Source organism: Populus euphratica, unplaced genomic scaffold (assembly GCF_000495115.2).
Source record: "Populus euphratica unplaced genomic scaffold, PopEup_1.0 scaffold3427.1, whole genome shotgun sequence".
Classification (NCBI taxonomy): Eukaryota; Viridiplantae; Streptophyta; class Magnoliopsida; order Malpighiales; family Salicaceae; genus Populus; species Populus euphratica.
This window is the reverse complement of record NW_011503171.1, coordinates 6,564-12,673: the sequence shown is the minus strand read 5'-3', so window position 1 is coordinate 12,673 and position 6,110 is coordinate 6,564.

Sequence of the window (6,110 nt, the reverse complement as noted above, 5' to 3'; positions counted from 1 at the left end):
TCTTGCAATCTACCCTAGGAGATTAACATATATAGGATGGGAGGTTGTGAACTAGTTCCAGTATACTTCATTAGGGAGCTCATATCCAATCCACCATAATATAGAAAATGAAAGGCCGATAGTTCTGAGAAAACTCCTAGTGTAAAATATTGTGTTTTTCACACCCATGCTTCCGAATATATATATTAGCCTTATTAGGTAAATGCAAAATTGCTTCGGCATCTTTTAATTAGTCCTTGAGTAATTTGGTACTAAACATTAATTAAGCTTAATTTTTGTTTGTCTACTTGTCTCTTTCTGTCTTTCTTTTGCTTTTTTAATTTATATTTCTAGAAAGATAGATAAAGACGAAAGGAAGGGAAAGAGGGGAACCCATGTGCTCCCTGGACGAGCTAGTCCCTCCCTTGATATACCTTCAATTCTCTCGATTAGACGGTTTTAGATAATATTTCTTTTTATGAGAGGTATTTGATAATATATTTACACATGGCATGTTTAAGTTATAAAAGTATTAATCTAATGTACTTTGAAATGTTTTTAAATGATCATGTTGATATTAACTTCGTTAAGAAATAAAAAAAACAAGTTTTAGTATATTTTTATAAAAATATGTAAAGCAACACAAATGATTTTAATCTTCCTCAAGTGTTAATTAAATATGTATATGTATTTAATATTGTGGTAATTTTTAAGATTATAGTTTATAAAAATAATTTTAAAAAATATAATATTTTTTTTCATAATTAATTTTTTTTAAATAATGAAATTTATGTAAAATAATGTACGTTGATTTTTCAAGTCTATTTAAATTCATTTTTTCAAGCTGTTTCAGGGGTAACCTTATCGTCCCTGCCAAAACAATCCATAAGTTATGCGTAATTATGATAACGACCATTCTCCTGGATTATCGCACGAGAGGAGAGTTTCAAGTCGACTGCGCAAGTTGCTGCTGGTTCCAATTCGAGTTTTCTTGGGTACATGCCATTTCGGGTTAAAAATTCGGTAATTAGTTTCTCTTTAAAAAAGTAATTATTTAATCATTCTCATCTATTTTATGGTTTTTTATTAAATAATTTTTTTAAAAAATAGATATTATGAAAAGATTAACGGAAAAGGAAGATATTCTTAAAATAAATTAATATTAGATTAAGTTTGGTAATATTGATTAGAAACATTAAAAAATATTTTTTCTTTTTAAGAGATCTAATTAATTTATTTTACAACTAGAGGGACAAATGTACTATTTAATGAGTAGAGTTAAAGTCTGCTAAAGTTTTAATATTTGGGACCGCGTATAAACTATAGTAAATGTACACATCCTCCATACCGTGGTGAAATTTGAACCACTTGCTTTGTTGCTGAAAAGTAGTTGTATGATCATGACCAGCACACAAGACGCTTGCGCTTAGCTGATGCCTCAGATTTGCACTTCTGAGTTTCTGATTTGTGCTCTGTTGGGCACTGGCTTGCACTCTTTTGTGAGGGTTTGTGTCACGTGATCATTTTTTCATTGAAATTTTCGAGCTCTATATGGTAGTCCAGCCCTTGTTAAACTCGGTCTTTCTTCATTTTTTATACTTATGTTTGCCTCCGAACAAATATCTCTCACACCTAAGAGATTTTTTTTCATTCCCACAAGTTGTAAGCAAGCAAAATCCCATAAGTGGTAGCAAATTTGTATATACTATAGGCAAGAAAAATTCCCAATTTTTATTAATCTCAATAATAAATAAAATACACAAACTCATATATGTGTTCTATACAAAAGAATCTCATGCTATACAATTAAAGCTTTGAAACTTATTTATAAACAAGCATAAAAAGTTACAAAGCATAAAATTATCATCCCTATTTTTTATAAACTAATGAGATGTTTTCTTCCTCATGTTCCCTTGAACTTAGTGAGTGATTTTGACTCATGATCTCATAATTTTAATATCTTGAGGAGCAATCTCAGGCATGTCTTCATGTTCAGTAGTCATGCTCCCATGATATGAACACTCATTCTTCCCATAAAATCATGATTGTAATTGTCGTAAAAACCCATAACAGTATTGCATAGTTATATGCCTATGCTGTTGAATCTAACATGTTTATTATCTATATTGGACTGCTCATTATCTAAGTTTAAACTCACATCACCCACTACTCATATAGGTTAATGTTGTTAATTTCATTATTACTACAAAATTTGATATTATCTCATGGTATGTCACTATCCACTGTCTTTTCATTAGTGTTTTCGTTAGTGTATTTATATTAAGATTTGATTCTATTACAAACCTACTCCATTAATAGAAATCAACACTCTCATCAGACAAATTTAAGATACCCCTGCATCACATTTTTCTATTGTCATAAATATGTATTCCACGTAGAAATCCTCTTGGTTTTGCCCACATTCACATCCAGAACACTAACCATTGATTATATGATGATAAGGACATTGATAATCCTATTGTTAACTTGTTTTTTAATCAAGTTATGACTAAAGTTTTTTTTTTTCATGGGGTTTTGCTTGTTTCCCACAAAATTAAAATGCACTTTCAGTCATAAACTAAAACACTGAGACTAATTGTATTGACCTCATCTAGCAAAAAAAAAAAAAACAAAGAAAGTTGTGAAACACTGTCACATACAATTATGCCTCTTTAGAAATTGTATCCAACTCCTCTAAGTCATATAAAAGCTGTTTTTATTTTCTTAGCAGTCCCTTATACCAATTTATCAAATCACAAGTCTATTTTCACAAACACTTTCTCTAGTATTCAAGACTTTTATCCTTTTTTTTTAATGAACAACACCACATAAAACACTTTGAAAAATCAAATTAATGAACCCCTGTAAAATTCACTCAACTCTCCAACAGTTTCATATATAAACATATAGTATCAAATGAGACAACTCAATTTGATAATCTACAGAATCATGTGTCAAATTACCTCCATAACTCTTGGTAGATGAAATACAGCTACTAGTTTCACAAACTATTCCACAATGGCTTCACATAATTGTCATTTTTCCTGCCCTTATAGATATGTCCATTGTCTACACTGAATTTAACCACGTTCTAATGCCAATTGTCATATGGTCAATTTCTTGTTGAAAATTTCTAACCCTATTGGACAGTCCAACCCCTAGACTCAACCTTTCCTCATATTTTACACTCATGTTTACCTACAACTAAAAGTTTTTCACATTTGAGAGGTTTTCTCCAATACTAGAGGTTGTAAGCTAGCAGAATCATACAAGTAAAAAGATAGCAAACGAATACACTGTTAAAATAATTAAAGATTAAACACAAAATGAAGGCTACAATTCTGAATAATCTCTATATTATGAGTGCTTAAACTTAATCTAAATACATATAAACTATATATAGGTTAAATTGAAAATACTATTCTACCCTTAATAAATAAGATTACATAAATATTATTTAACATCTCCCCTCAAACTCACGATGCGGCAGCTACAAGTATCGAGAGTTTGCCAACCAGAAAATGAAAACGAGAGGTGGAATGCGTCTTGGTAAAGAAATCTGCAATCTGCAAGGAAGAAGGAACAAAAAGCAAAGCAATGGTGCCATGTTTAAGATGATGACGAGTAAGATGACAATCGATCTTAATATGCTTAGTTCGCTCATAAAAAACTGAGTTATGAGCAATCTGAATAAAACTCTGGTTGTCACAATACATAGGAGTAGGATGAGAAAAGAAAACTCCCATATCAGCAAGTAACCAACGTAACCAAACAATCTCTTTCGTAGTAGATGCCATTGCACGATATTCTGCTTTGGTGGATGATTGAGAAACAATAGATTGTTTCTTGCTTTTCCAAGAAATAAGAGAATCACCTAAAAAGATACAGAACCCGGTAATAGATTTATGATCTGTGGTATCACTATCTCTAGTTCGCTCAAGAATATTTGTAACATATTTCGATTGAGAATGAAGGTAATCTCTAGGTGAGTATGCTACCTCAATACCCAAGAAATATCGAAGATATCCCAAATCCTTCACTTCAAATTGTATAGCCAACTCTGTTTTCAAAATTGAAATACCCTCAATGTCATCACTAGTAATAATCATATCATCAATATATAAAGGCAGAATGATACGACCTGCTATAGTGCACTTAATAAAAAGAATAGGATTATGACTGTTAGAAATAAAGCCAAGAGACGAGGTCACAATAGAGAATTTCTCAAACCAAGCACGAGTGCTTGTTTGAGACCATATAATGCTTTCTTAAGCTTACAAACATATCCAGAGTCATGTGAAATATCAGGAAGGGGTGCCATATAAACTTTTTCTCAAAGATCTCCATTCAATAAGGCATTTTTAACATCAAGCTAAGAAATATATCACTGACGAATCAAAGCTATGACAATAAAAGTATTAATAAAAGTATTTTTGCAATCGGGGTAAATGTCTCCTCATAGTCCATACCATATTGTTTAAAGTATCCTTTTGCAATCAACCTAGCTTTATATTGCTCAATAAACCCATCATAATTAGTTTTGATTTTATACACCCAATGACAACCAACAACACTCTTACCAGGAGGTAGAGGAACTAGATCTCAAGTGTCTATCTTATGCAAAGCAGAACGTTCCTCATCCATAGCTTGTTGCCAAAGCAGATCAAAAATTGCCTCTTTATAGGAAGATGGCTCAAAGAGATGATGAATAGAAGCAAAAAAGGAAGTAAATGATGAAGAATGACAAGAATAAGCAAAATCTGGTAGTTTTGTAGACTTATAAATATGGATAGATTAACGTGTAGGTGGATCCACAATCCCAGATTGAATCTTGAGGGGCTGTAGATAAGAAAGGAGCTTCAGGTGTGCTAGAGAGTAAAGTACTAGTACTTGTAGAGGTATGAGTACAAATTAATTGAACATAAAGAGAGGTATCATTACTAAAATCCTAAAAAAAAAGATCTATATGAATATAATCAGATTTAGTCAGGTTATGAGTAATGAATGGAATAGAAAAAAAAAGGTATATGCTCAAGGAAGACAACATGATGAGACACATAAAGTTTCTGAGTTATTGGATCAAAACAACAATACCCCTTTTTACCTTCACCATAACCCAAAAACACATAAATAACAGATCGAGAAGATAACTTACTATGTTCTATATGAGAACGAAGAACGAAACAAGTACAACCAAATACTCTAAATGAGAAATAATCAAGGACATACCCATATAAATTTTCAAAAGGAGATAGTCTCGAACTATGAAAAGATGAAATTGTATTAATTAAACTTACAACAGTAAGAACAACTTCCCTCCAAAACTCACTAGGAATAAAAGCTGATAACAAGAGAGAAGGAGTAGTTTCAACAATGTGCCTATGTTTTCTTTCAGCAACACCATTTTACTCAGTAGTATTTGTACAAGAAATTTGGTGGATGGCTCCATCTAAGGCAAACAATTAGAAAAAATTATTAGAGTTGTATTGTCCACCCAAATCATATCTAAAACATTTGATCATAGTAGAATGTTGAGTTTTGATAAGAGCTCAAAAAGCTGCATATATCTCAAAGAATTCATAATGATATTTCATTAAATAAACCCAACAATAATGAGTATGATCATCAATAAAAGAGACATAATATCAAGACCCTCCTTTTGTGGCAACAGGAGAAGGTCCCCATATATCAGAATGAATCAAATCAAATGGTGAAGATGAAATAGAAATACTTCAATTAAAAGGTAAGGTAGAAAATTTTGCCAGTTTACATCCACTACAATCAGAAATGTCACAAGTTTTCAAATTTTCTAAAGCTCCTATGGATGCTAAAAATCTCAAACGAGAAGATGAAACATGACCTAGACGGGAATGCCATAAATAAAAACTAAAAGATGAAAGACTCAAACGAAAGGAAGACAAATCAACAATAGTAGTAGCAGCGGTAGCAGTGGCAGCAGCGACAACTGGCATTTTTAACTCATCTAAAATATATAGTCCATTCTCCCCACGGCCTGTCCCAATTAACTTCTGAGACTGCATATCCTGTACATAACAAAAAGAACCAGAAAACATGACTAAATAATCACTAGAATCACATATTTGGCCAACAGATGCAAGATTTAATTTGAG